Consider the following 13,850-nt stretch of genomic DNA (forward strand, 5'->3'; position numbering starts at 1 on the left):
GGTGGGACCACTTGGGGGACAAGGCTCACAGCAGACTGAGTCAGAGTGCTGGGTACAAGGTGGTTGGAGCCTGCTCCGTCCCTAATGCTTCTGGTCAGGAGGCCAGTCAACTGGTTGTTGGAGTCACTCTGGTGGTCCTCGGGTCATGATGCAGGCCCAGACCTTCACTCTGGCAGCTGGGTATCTGAGAAGGAGTCCTTCTGGCAGAGCAGTGCAGCAGTCCTTCTGAGAATTCCTCAGATGCAGAGGTGTACTGAAGTGTTGAGTGTGAGTGTCCAATACTTATGTCTGGTGCCCACTTTGAAGTAGGAAATGTTTTTAGAGAATTCCCTTTTAATTCTTTGAAGTTTCCTGCCTCCCCTGACTTGGCTCCAAGCTGGCGCCATGAACAATACAGTGGTGACAAGTTCTTTGATTCAAGCCGTTGTCAGGAACCATCAGACTGCCCACCACCTTTCGCACTCCAGCAGTAGTGGGGGAACTATTCAGGGTGAACCCCAGGGCGCTAGGTGCATTTCACTCACTTACATCCTACCTAGGAAGACTGCCTGTCAGGTAGGGGCTCCTAGCAGGTTCTCAACACATGCCTCTCGCCCTCAGCTCGTCCCCTCTTTTACTCCCCGTCTTCTCTGAGAGCTCGACTCAGCAACCTCCATGACTCAGCAGCCTCCGTGACTCAACAAGCCCCAGTGACTCAGCAACCCCCATGACTGAGCAGCCTCCATGACTCAGCAACCTCCATGACTCAGCAGCCTCCGTGACTCAGCAAGCCTCCATGACTCAGCAGCCTCCGTGACCCAGCAGCCTCCGTGACTCAACAAGCCTCGATGACTCCGCAACCTCCATGACTCCTCAGCCTGGCAAAAGTTATTTAACTCTCACCCAGGCTCATCTTCAGTGCTTCGCATTGAGTTTCCTGTTGAAGATCCTGGGGCGTGATGGCTCTTCTCTGCAGGTGCTGACCGGAAGAGTCCTGTTCCATCCTTGCTGCTGCTACTAGCAGATAAGTCTAAATCCTTTTTGAGCTACATTTAACTCTTGTGCTCAGTGGAATCCCATTGTTTTGACTCCCGGCTCATTTCTGGTTATCGGGGACATCTTGGGTAACTACGCACGAAACTCTTCGCAGTCAGAGACTTCCTTACTTCGTTGCCTATATCACAATTCCCTCTTGATCCCACTCAACTTAATTTACGCTACTTGCCTGGATTTTGGTCATTTCCTCCTCATTTCATTTATGTAATTCGTGCATAGTTCTTGCTGATAGAAGTGTATATTATTATTGTAGTGTTTATTGTTATCTTGTTATGTCTCTGTTTTTTCTCGCTGAAATAAGGTCTTGGTAACGCTCTCAAGCCTTGGACATACTTCAGCGGAAGGATACAGATTATGTATTATCTCATTAAAATACGAATGTATGGTGTGTTTATGTGTAATCTTTGTTGGTACAATATTGTGTGAGTGTGTATTTATCTTTGGCGCAATATTGTGTGAGTGTGTATTTATCTTTGGCGCCATATGGTTTGAGTGCAGTTCTGATTTATTCTAATCATTCTAAAAGACCTCTTTTATCGTGACCCAATGCAGAAGTTTATGCATGATATATGTTATTGATTATTTGTGTTCTCATTGAGGTCTTTTACTACTGCTGCAGGAGCTGGTCTCCATACTGATTCCTAGCTTTAGGACACATGTCCCAGATTGTTCTGTGACCCAGAGTTTAATTCTCCACTGGCACGAACGCGCACCCGTTGTTTCTTTCTTTATTTTAGCTTTTTGTTTTAACTATTTATTTTAGTTTATTGTTTGTTCCCAAACCCCTTCCCTTGAGATTATCGGATGAGAACTGGTGTTTCTGGTTCAGTGTTTGTCGGATGATTTCTGGAGATTGTTGGGGTCCAGTTGCCTCTGCGTGTCCAGCAGAGAGAAGAACACGTACCAACATTCATCTTCCCAGATTGGTTCCTGATAGAACGCGAAGCCCCTAAAATAAAAAAAATTAAAAATACAAATATTTCTTGGCCCACCCAGGCAGCATGACGTCTGGTTCTTTTTAAGTTTCAGCTCTTAACAACACCTTGAGGGATCTCCAACGACTAGTAGAGTTGGTGGGAGTGGAGAACCAAACCTTGCGGTCGCATGTAATAGATCGAGTACAGAATGGCGAAGCTGACTCTGGATCTCACCTTCCTATGGGTGGAATGTATGCCTCTCACTTACATGCATGTCAACAAATAGCAGTTCGTTAGGCACCCCCTGAGCGCTATTCAGGGGCTTCTCAGAAATTGCATGTTTTTCTTGCACAATGTAAATTAAATTGTGTGTAGACCATCTGCGTTTCAAACACTGAGTCTAGAGTAGTCTTTATTCTCTCATATCTATCTGGGGATGCGGCAGCCTGGTCCACAACCATTGTGGCCAATGATGATCCTGTGTTATATTCCTTTGAGCGCTTTGAGCAGGATCTCAGGCGCATTTTCGACCGACGAACCTCCACACAGACACTAGACAACGAACAACTGGATCTATGTCAAGGTAATAGAGATCTCATTGCTTACCTCGCCCAATTTAACAGACTGGTGGTTCGACCTCCCCTTTCCAAGGAAAAGGAGAAAATACGGCACAACAATATCTGTATTGAGGCCAAAGTGGTCACTTTGTGAAAGACTGCACCAAGAAACCTAAAAATATTGGAGAACACTAAACTTCCGAAAGGGTACTGTGGCCAACACCAACCAGATTGCCATCACCCATCTGGTACGGATGAGAAAAGGTGTCTAGTGGAAGACGGCCTTTCGCACCAAGTTCAGGCTTTTTGAGTACCAGGTGATGTCATTTGGTCTTTGCAACGCCCCTGGCCACTTTCCTGCACTTGGTGACCTGCGTTTTACAAGAGTTTTTGGATATTTTTGTACTAGTGTAAATTGGTGACATTTTGATCTTTTTGCACTCCCTTTCCGAACATATACTGAACATGTGCGAAAAGTATTACAGGCATTACGCGAAAACGAACTCTTCGCCAAGATGGAAAAATGTGCCTTTCATGTCACTACAGTGCACTTTTTGGGATTTGTTATTTCACCTAAAGGTTTGGCTATGGATTCCGCCAAGGTACCAGCCATCCTCCAATGGCCAGCACCCAGTTGCGTGAAAGATATTTCTATTGGCGCTTCATCACAGACTTCTCAAAAGTGGTTGCCCCCATCACCACTCTCCTTCGTAAAGGTAAAATATTCTGGTGGAGCCTGGAAGTGGAGCATGCTTTTCAACATCTCAAAGAGGCCTTTACGTCTGCACCTATTCTTTTGCAACCTGACTCATACAACAGGCCTCTGCTCAGTTCAATCAAGAAAAATAGATAAAGGAACACCCCGACAGAGACGTGGTATAGGGTATATTATACCACCCAAACACTTGCTTCTACCCACACCAGCTCTTCAACACGAAGCCTTGGGGCGGTGTCTTGATTCTCCACTTTCTGGTTAACAGTGGAATCACGAAAACACTAGAATTAATGCAAAGGGATTATTGGTGATCGAGCATGCGTTTTAATTGCCTTCAGTACGTGAAAACATGTGACACTTCCGCTCAAACTAAATCAGAACAATGAAAACCCGCGGGGTTGCTAATCACTCTTCCAACACCACATCACCTTGGCATTCCTTATCTATAGATTTAATAGTTGATCTACCTCAAGACCATGGATTTACATAGATCGTGGTGGTACTCGACCTGTTGACTAAAATGTGTCATTGCTTCCCAACTAAAGGGATACCTGATCCCCCCCCCCCCCATCTAGCTAATCTATTTTTGCAACACATAGAATGGCTCCATGGTTACCATCACGTATCATTTCCTACCATGGAACGCAATTTGTTTTGTACTTCTGGGGAGCATTTTGCATATTACTTAACATTTCGGTGGACCTCTCTTCCGCCTATCACCCGGAGTCTGATGGGCAAACGGAAAGAACCAACCAGGAGATCAAACAATTATTACAAAATTATGTTACTGAACAAGAGCAATGGGTTGATCACCTTTGGTTAGCAGAATTCACCCATAAGAATGTAGTAAATACATCTAGCGGATTCTCACCCTTCTATGCTCTGTATGGGTATCATCCCAGATCTTCCCTGTTACTAACACAGCATGCACTATCTCCTAAACCTTTAGCTCAAAAACACGATTTATAACATTAGGTTCTCGAAGAATTACAAAAGAATGTGACAGGTGCTAAACTATTGTACAAACAGTATGCGGACAGAAAGCGACGTTTAGCTCCTCCTTACCAAGTGGGCCACCAAGTGAGGTTATCCACAAAACACTTACGCTTAAAAGGACCTCGTAAATTTCAACCACAATACATCGTCCATTCCCCATTCTAAAACTATATCAGAAATCAGCAGTACGCCTGGCTTTACCGGCTCACTTAAAAAATCACCCTACCTTCAAAGTGTCCCTTTTAAAACCCACTAATCCAAACACTCGTCACCTCGCTCCACCACCTCCAGTAAGTGTGGAAGGTCATTTAGAACACAAAGTAAGTTCTATATTAGATTCTCGCCGCAGCAGGGGCACTTTATATTACCTGGTAGCTTGGAAAGGGTATGGCCCACAGGAACACACCTGAGAGCCACTATCTCATGTCCATTCTCCCCGACTGTTGCATATATTCCATCAGCGTAACCCCTACAAACATGGCCCTGTCACCGGGCCTTGGAAGGGGGGTACTGTCAGGATCCATTGAACTGCCCACCACCTTCCACACTCCAGCAGTAGTGGGGGAACTATTCAAGGTGAACCCTAGGGCGCTAGGTGCATTTCACTCACTTACATCCTACCTAGGAAGACTGCCTGTTGGGTGGGGGCTCCTAGAAGGTTCTCAACACATGCCTCTCGCCCTCGGCTCATCCCCTCTTTTACTCCCCATCTTCCCTGAAGAAGAAAAGCTGCCTTACATTTCTTTAATTCTCTGCTCCGGTATGTGGTGGTGTTTTCCTTATCTTTGTTTCCAGGCCATGCCAGAGCTCGACTCAGCAACCTCCATGACTCAGCAGCCTGGCAAAAGGTATTTTTAAAAAAATCTTTTTATTCAAAATATAGGCTCTCATAAAAATTGACATCGTACATATCTGTTATTGGCAGGTGGACATACATGCGGCAGATAAATACATGCATATCAATATGAACATCATGACTCCACAGAAACCGACCGAGATTCAAGTTGAACCTCAGGGCTGCAATACGACATCCTGAGTATCCAGCACTTCCCCTCTATACCTCCTCCACGCCCCCCATATCTTTTCCCATTTCCTAGGGCACCCCCTGCTCTTGTAAATCACTTTTCCCGCCCTTTGACACCAGTCCAGGTCATGTTCCCACTCTTCAACAGTCGGCAATCGGTCACTACCCCATAATCGGGCTATATTCCTCTTTGCGACCATGCTCGCCAACGCCAGCCATGTCTTGTCCCATTTCGGCAAGGTGACGTCATTCGTCACTCCTAGGATATGCCATCTGGCCTCCATTGGAACCTCCGCCTCAATCACTTCAGACATTATGGCCACTAGGTTAGACCAATACGCCCGGATTCTGGCACAGTCCCATAAAATGTGGAAAAAGGAGCCCTCCTCTCCACACCCTCGCAGACAGAACCTAGAGTCAGCATACCCGATCCGAAATTGTGTAGTGCGGGGAGTGTAGGAGCGGTGTAGGATGCGCAGCTGGGGCAATCTAAACCTTGCTCGGATTGCTACTTCCCTAGGGCTCTGCAATGCCTCTCGCCAGTCATCTTCCTCGAGCAACCCCACATGAGACTCCCACTGTTCTTGGGTCGTTCCATGGGATAAGGGATGTTATTGACGAGCTTCTTGTATGTGAGGGAGATGGCCTTATCTATCATTGGGTCCAACAGCAATCTGTCTTCTAGCAGGGCATATTCTGGCAGCTCATCCCCCTCTGGAGATGTCGCAGGATGGCATGTCGGACTTGCTGGTAATGTAGGAACTCCCCCCCTCCCATCTGATATTCCTCCTGCAGGGCAGAGAATTCTAGCATCTCTCCTCTTTTCTAGAGGTCGCCGAGCACATCGATGCCAATCAGGCTCCATCTGCCCAGTCCCTCCAGTTTCGACACCTCGGGAAGGTAGTCCCCCACCCACAGCAGAGTATGTGATGTGAGTTGCGCCTCCCAACCCAACAATTTAGATGCCTTCCTCCAAGCTCCTACCAGGGCAGCCGTCTGTGGCAGCGGGAGCATTCTTCGCCTACCCTTACGATAGAGTGCATCCAAGTATGTACCACTCCCCAGAACCATGCAGTCTACTCTGTATGCTGGCTCTTCCATCGGGGCGAAAACCCATCCGTTTACATTAGCCAGCTAAGCCGCCCAATAGTAAAGTCTGATATCCGAGACAGCCAGCCCCCCTTCGACCACCCCTCTCTGAAGCTTCTAAGTGCGATTCTAGGGCATCCACCTCCCCAAAGCAATGCGCGGATCTCCGAATCTATGGCAAAAGGTATTTAACTCTCACCCATGCTCATCTTCAGTGCTTCGCATTGAGTTTCCTGTTGAAGATCCTGCGGCGTGACGGCTCTTCTCTGCAGGTGCTAGTCGGACGAGTCCTGCTACTCGCAGATAAGTCAAAATCCTTTTTTGGGCTACATTTAACTCTTGTGCTCAGTGGAATTCCATTGTTTTGACTCCCGGCTCATTTCTGGTTATCGGGGAGATCTTGGGTAACTGCGCCCAAAACTCTTCGCAGTCAGAGACTTCCTGACTTTGTTTCCTATATCACAGTTCCCTCTTGTTCCCACTCAGCTTACTTTACGCTACTTGCCTGTATATTGGTCATTTCCCCCTCATATAATTTACGTTATGTTATGTTAACTGTTTTATAAAGCGCTCAAATCACCCTGGGGCATCTCAGCACTGCCTAGAAGTAGGATTCTGAAGGTTAGAGAACCAGGGTAAAGAAAGATAGGTATGTCAGTTAAAACAAAAAAGCTTTCAGCTGATTCCTAAAGGTGCTGTAGCTTGAAATTTTGCTCAGAGTTGGGGGGAGCTCGTTTTAATATCTAGGCGCAAGATAAGTGAAGGCTCTACCCCCAGAGCGGGTGTGGCGAATTCGGGGAACCTGAAGGAGATCCAGAGTGCTAGATCCGAGTTTCCTACAGGGAGAATATTTTAAGAGTTTTTTCCGCAAGTAGAGGGGGCCTCTTTCATTCAGTGCATTGTATGTGAGACAGCAGATTTAAAAAAAGGATCTCTTCTTCACTGATAGCCAGTGCAGTTCCCTAAGTAATGGAATCGTGGGCGTGGTGTGGCCAAGCAAGTGCCCAAGATGGCCGCTTGTATTTGAAGCTCCGCCAGCCGGACTCACCTTTTGCTCTTTTCCGCCATGAAGAACTGATGCTGATGATCTGGAAAGTCCACCATTGCCCCTGAGGTGTGGTCCGGAGTCCAGCTCTATGTCCCGCAGGCCGCCTTGATGTCCTGAATTGAAGATCTCGGCCCCTGCGCAGCTCCGCGTGGTGATCTGGAGCTGGGGCCCTGCTGAAGGATGAACGGACCGGGCTGAGAGGTGAGCGGGGGCCGCTGGGCGGCTCCCAATGTAACGTCCGCCTTTCCCACAGCTGCGTGGCTGGGACCCCTCCCCGCCCGCCCACCCTTCTAGTGAGCGCTCGGCAGATTAGAGGGTTCGGCGTGGCATGTGCGTGCCCAGACCCGGCGTTATCCTTGCTGGGAGACCATGTCGGGGACAGGGCCTGGGGGTCTCCCATTCTGCCAGGGGGTGCGACAGGTGTGCGAGGGCGGCCCTCTTGGCTCCGACCATGGGGCCGAGTCAGCTGCTGGGTCGCCTGAGTGGTGTCTGCTCCCTCTGACCCTTACGAGATCCGAAGACACTCATTTAAATGGCTACATAGCTGGGCCTGCTAAGAGAGCTCTGTGATCGTATTGGCCCCTGCAGTCGGCTCTGAGGAGTTGCGATCATTGCGCCTGGCTGATGGATACCATGGAGGGTGTGCTGCTGGTGTCTCAACCCTTGCAGGCTGTCAGCACCCTTAATCATTTATTAACACCATAAAAGCTCCCCTGAGATGTTCTGCTACCCTGTGTGCTGCCATTTTACTCCTGATGTAGCTTTGCCATTTGGCGCTTTCACTCCTTTGAGGGTACGTGCTACTCATTTGCACGCTGCTGCGGAGCTCCAGGTCACCCCACATCTCACTTGGTGTGTACAGGACTCTGACAAAATTGCTGACGTGGTGTCGCCAATCCGACAAAAGCCTCCCACCACATTATATAGCTTCTGGTCCAGGATGATTTGGGGGTTGCACGTGAAGTGACACTCGGGACCCAATAGCTTTGTAATCGCGCCTGGTGGGCTCACACACCTGAATACCAGTGCTTGATTCCGCGCCGCGCCTACCTCCAGTCGATACTGGGTGACCTGCACGCTGTGATCTCTACCCCTATTTCTACACACAACTGCGCGGCGCGGTGGGGTCCGTTGACCCGTCTCAGATCCCTGCTCGCATATAGACTCCGTCAGTCCTCCTCTGGTAGCGCCTCTTCACTATCCTGCAGCATGGGCCGTAAAGATCCCAAGCAACAGACTTTACCTTTTGGGAAGGTGACGGACACCGCGACTGACAACGCCACTGACATGGCGGACGGTGCCCACGAAGCAGACGTTACGAAAGACCCTCAGTCGCTGTCAGCTGCTATGCTACAGGAAATGAGAGCTGGGTTTTGGGCCCTAGACGGCAGGTTTGATGCGCTGGATATAAGCCTGGCAGACATGGGTGCTAAGGTTCAGGCAGATGACCGACGTCTGGATGTTGCAGAGGCTAGGATATCCGATGTGGAGGATGGTGCAGCGCAATCGCAGAAGCAGCTGGATAGAGTGCAACGCATCTTGAAGGAGGTGGCGATAAAAAATGAGGACTTGGAAGCGCGCAGTCGGCGCAACAATGTGCGTATTCTTGGCGTTCCGGAGACGGCAACTACTGGCCGAATGGATGTTTTTATTGAACAGTTGCTATCTGATCTCTTTAGCAGAGAATCCTTCACCCCGGGGTTTGTAGTAGAACGCCCCCACAGATCATTGGGCCCCCACCCCAATCCTGGTCTGCCTCCCAGACCCATCATTGCCAGAATTATGAACTTCAGAGATCGAGACTCCATTTTGCGTGCTGCCCGTGAATGGAGAAGTGCAGTGGCAGGGTTCTAAACTATCCTTCTTCCCAAACTTCACAGTGATGGTGCAGGACGCATGCCGCAAGCTTAATGGGGTAAAGGCTGCCTTGAAAAATTTGAGGCTGCTGTATGGAATACTGTATCCAGCCAGACTTAGGGTCGATGTAGGAGGCCTCTCGCATTTTTCACACCCCGAATGAAGCACAGGAGTTCTGCCACACTTACAAAAAAGATGGCGGCCAATCAGTAGCGGCAGGGGGAGTTTTGTCTCCTCCTCGGAGCGGCTCTGAGGCAAGCATGGAACTCTTCTCCAATCCAGGGACTGGATAATATGACAGTACTATATGGGCTTTATGAATCTGATGCTTCAGTTAATATGGTTCTTCTCATTCATAGAAATTTCTACATTTCACGTCCGGTTGGCGTGGCGTTGCCACGCCTCAAGGTTTACACCTGGTTTTGGTTTCTGTTTTTTTGGAAATTGCGGTGTTGGTTTGCTATATTTGCTTCCATGTTTGCTTACCATTGCCACCGCCAGATGTTCCGATGGGCATGGTTTTGCCTTATTAAGGGTTGGGTGAGGCTGGGTGGTGGGTGGTGGGGGGGGCTGCTTACATTGTGTTCATTGTTTTCAGGTAACAGATGCGCAGGTCATTGGCACAAGGTGATTGATTAGATTTACTGCAGAAAGGTTTAATTTCCTATTCCTCCTTTGGCATAGCTAGGTAATATGCCTGGTGTGACCGGGCTATCTCTTATGTCGTGGAGTGTCAGAGGCCTCAATAACACAAGTAAAAGGCGCCAGGTGGTTAACTAACTACTACGCCATAACATTGATATAGCATGCCTGCAGGAAACACACCTGGCCAATTCAGACAAGTCCCCAGTGGTCGCCAGTTGGGGTGCACACAGGTATTTCTCGGACTATAGTAGCTACGATAGGGGGTCACCATACTAATTCACACAGGGATCCCATTTTCCCCGGGTAGACTTATTGAAGACGGCGACGGTCGTTTCTTGATCGTCACAGGCACACTCATGGGTCATTTTATTGCAATAGTAGGTAACTATGGGCCCAATGTAGACTCCCCAGAGTTTTTTCACTCCTTACAGGTACACTGGTTGACATTGAATCCCTGTTTAATTCTTATGGAGGGGTGATTTCAATTTATTATTAGACCCCATTAGGGACAGCACTTCCTCTTCTCCGGACACCAAAGCCCACTCCCGCCTTGCATTACAAGACATTTGTCGGCAATTCTCTCTGGTAGACATTGAGCGCACTCACAACTCGGTTGCTACTGCATACACACATTATTCTGGCTACCACAACACTTTGACTAGAAATAATTATTGGTTGATTTCCCCTGGGATAGCGGGCTGGTATCGAGGGCTAGACACACTGCCGCAAACCAACTCTGATCATTCCCCTGTGGTGCTGAGACTTGCTATCCCACGACCTGGGGGATTCGAAAGGCAGTGGAGATTCTTGAGTAAGACACTGCATGACCAGGTGTTCCTTGAGGAAGTTCGGGCTGCAATAGAGGATTACTTTGAACTCAACACCGGATCGGTGGATACATGGGCGGTCTTATGGGAGGGTTTTAAAGCATTTATTCGTGGGGTTCGTATTGCCAAAAATTCAAGTGTCCTGAAGGACTTTCATAATTCCCTAGCGCGCATTGAGAGGGACATACAGACACTGAATGCAGAGATGGTTGGGAACGCCTTCCCAGGTGTGGAATGTAAGCACCTGGCTCTACTGGTGGAATTCCGAGATACAGCAGACAGGGAACTATTGTACTTGGGTAAATATCACACAGCCTGGAGATATGGTGAGGACGAACGTCCTGGTAGAATTCTGGCACATATACTCCGCCCCCTTATAGTAGGGCATACATAGCTGAAATCAAAATCCCAGCTGATCAGTCGGTATATTTTACGCCAGAGATAAGTAACACATTCTTGGCTCACTTCAAATCCCTATACAGTTCCAGAATAGACGGAAATCACAGCGCACAGGCAGGCTACCTATCCAAAATTGCTCTGGTTTATCTCGAAAAGCACATGCAGGACTTCCTAGCCATTCCAATATCCCAAGAAAATATTGTTGAAGCCATTGATGCATTGCGGGGTTCCTCTGCTCCGGGTCTAGATCGGTTTACGGCAGATTTCTAAAAGGCGTATAAAGACATTTTAATCCTCCGATTGATAGAAGTTTATGCAGAAGCGCTGGAAAAACAAGTTCTTCCTCCCACTTTTAGAGAGGCCGTTATTATTCTGCTTCCTAAACATGGTATGGACCCTTCTTACTGTGGCTCGTTAGGCCCCTTTCTTTATTAAATTTGGCTTACAAAATATTAGCCAAAGTTATTGCTATCAGGCTCGCTTTATTAATGGAGTATATTATTTCCCCTGCGCAATCTGGATTCGTTCCTCGTCGCTCTACTTCGCTTAATCTCCAAACCCTTTTTTCTGTTCTACACAGGATTGATCCAATGGTCCCGGCAGCGGCTGTACTGTTGGATACCGAAAAAGCTATTGATTCCTTGGAATGGCCCTTTTTTATCTCAGTAATGCGCTGCCTGGGGATGCCATAAAATGTTATTGCCACAACTGCTCTTTTATACACTAGCCCCTCCGCTAGACTGCGGGTTAATGGCACGCTATCTCAACCCTTTCATTTGACCCGTGGTACTAGGAAAGATGCCCTTTATCCCCATTACTGTTTATTTTGGCCATGGACCCCTTAATAAGACACTTCCAGGAACGTCACCTGCATCGAGGGTTACAGTTCAACACTGGTCTGCTCTTAGTAGCACTTTATGCTGATGATACTCTTCTATATGTTAGACAGCCAAAGACTAATCTTGAACCTATTATTAGGGACATTTAGCGTTTTGACCTTTTTTCGGGGCTTGGTATAAACTGGCATAGGTCAGTAATTGTTCCCCTGACGCGCTGCACTGTTCCGTGGGATTGTGGGTATCCGCTTGAGTGGTGTCATGACACAGTCAAGTATCTCGGTATACATATCCATATGGACATGTCTACTATAATTCGGCTAAATTACGGACGAGCTGTCAGCTCCTTGGAGACGCAGGTCGAGAGATGGCTTCGTCTTCCCTTGTCTATAGCGGGGAAGGTCGCCATTATTAAAATGATTGTTCTACTTAAGTTTCTCTATCTTTTTAATAATATTTCCATTCCCCTCACTCAAGCCTTTTTCCGGCAGCTGCGGCAACATCTTGTTAGATTGGTTTGGGGTGGTGGGCGGCCTCGGGTTGCTTGGCAGATCCTGACTCTCCTGTATGAAAGGGGTGGCTTTGGCGTTCCAGACATGTATTTATATTATTTAACAGCGCATGTAGTTATGCTTATGTTTGTTACCACCCGACGCCCGGATCCCCTTCCTCCGACCTGAGGCGGACCTAGTGCTTCCTCAAAAACTGTCCACCATCCTTCCCAGGGGGATCCCTAGAGACCCGCTTGATATACAAACAGTGTCCACCACTAGTTGGGCGTGGGAGAGGCTACGTAGACTGCTGGGACTGGAGCTTCTATATTCCACAGCTTTGCAGCTTCCGAGCCCCTTATGGCTCCCTATCAACAACTAGTACAACGCACACTGGCTAAACTTGATGTCCGTCAGATCGGCGACCTATTCCCCAATAATCAAGTGTTCTCGGTGCCAGAGGTGCTAGGTTTCAGGGCAGCTCCTTCATGGACGCCTTCATCATGAGTCGCATGCACTCCGCACTGCGGGCTGTTCTTCCTACTCATCCAGTGGCGCTGGAACCCGCGGCCCCATTAACACTAATAATTGAAAGTGAGGCAGGCGCCCATTTAATCTCCAAAATGTACAGAGCATGCCTTAAGATACGTCCAGTTACTGATGTCAAGGTCTGCGCGGTATGGGAGAGTGACCTTGGCCGGCCCATATTGAATGATCAATGGGAGCAGTGCTGCACAGCCACAAAGGACATATCCCTCAACAGCAGGCACAAACTCATTCATTTTAAATTCTTACGTAGAGTATACCAACTCCAGCCTGGTCACACAAAATAGATTCTTCCAGGCCGCACCATTGCTTAAAGTGCTCTGCCCCCCAGAGGACTTTGCCCATTTAACATGGACGTGCCCAAAACTACAGCCGAGCTGGGAACAGGTACATGCTACATTGGGCGCAATGACCTCTCTGTCGCTGCTCTCTACCCCGGAGATCGCTCTCATGGGATACATGGTCAATTTCCCCAAAAAGATAAGAAGGTTTGCGGCTCTTGGGTTTCTACTGGCCAAGCGGGAAATAGCGCTAGTATTGGGCAGGAGAACAGCACCCACATTGTAGGCCTGGCTGCGGAGTCTAGCTTATTGTAACGTAAATAGCGAAATCTACGCTTCACTAATGCCAAGTTCCTCACGCCCGAAAGACATATGGGGCCCGTATGGAGCATACATTGCCGAGAGATGCAGAGTTACTGATTCTCAAGTTGAATGCGGCGTTGCGCCGGAGAGGATCAGCTGAGACGATGTGCTATGGGCATGATATGTCCGGGGTCTATTGTATTCTATTTTTGCAACAAAGTACCACACTTATATCACTATATGCAATAGATTACAAATGATGGGAATGGCACATCAAACAAAGT

The sequence above is a fragment of the Lissotriton vulgaris genome, chromosome 7 (genome assembly GCF_964263255.1).
Source record: "Lissotriton vulgaris chromosome 7, aLisVul1.2, whole genome shotgun sequence".
NCBI classification, from domain to species: domain Eukaryota; kingdom Metazoa; phylum Chordata; class Amphibia; order Caudata; family Salamandridae; genus Lissotriton; species Lissotriton vulgaris.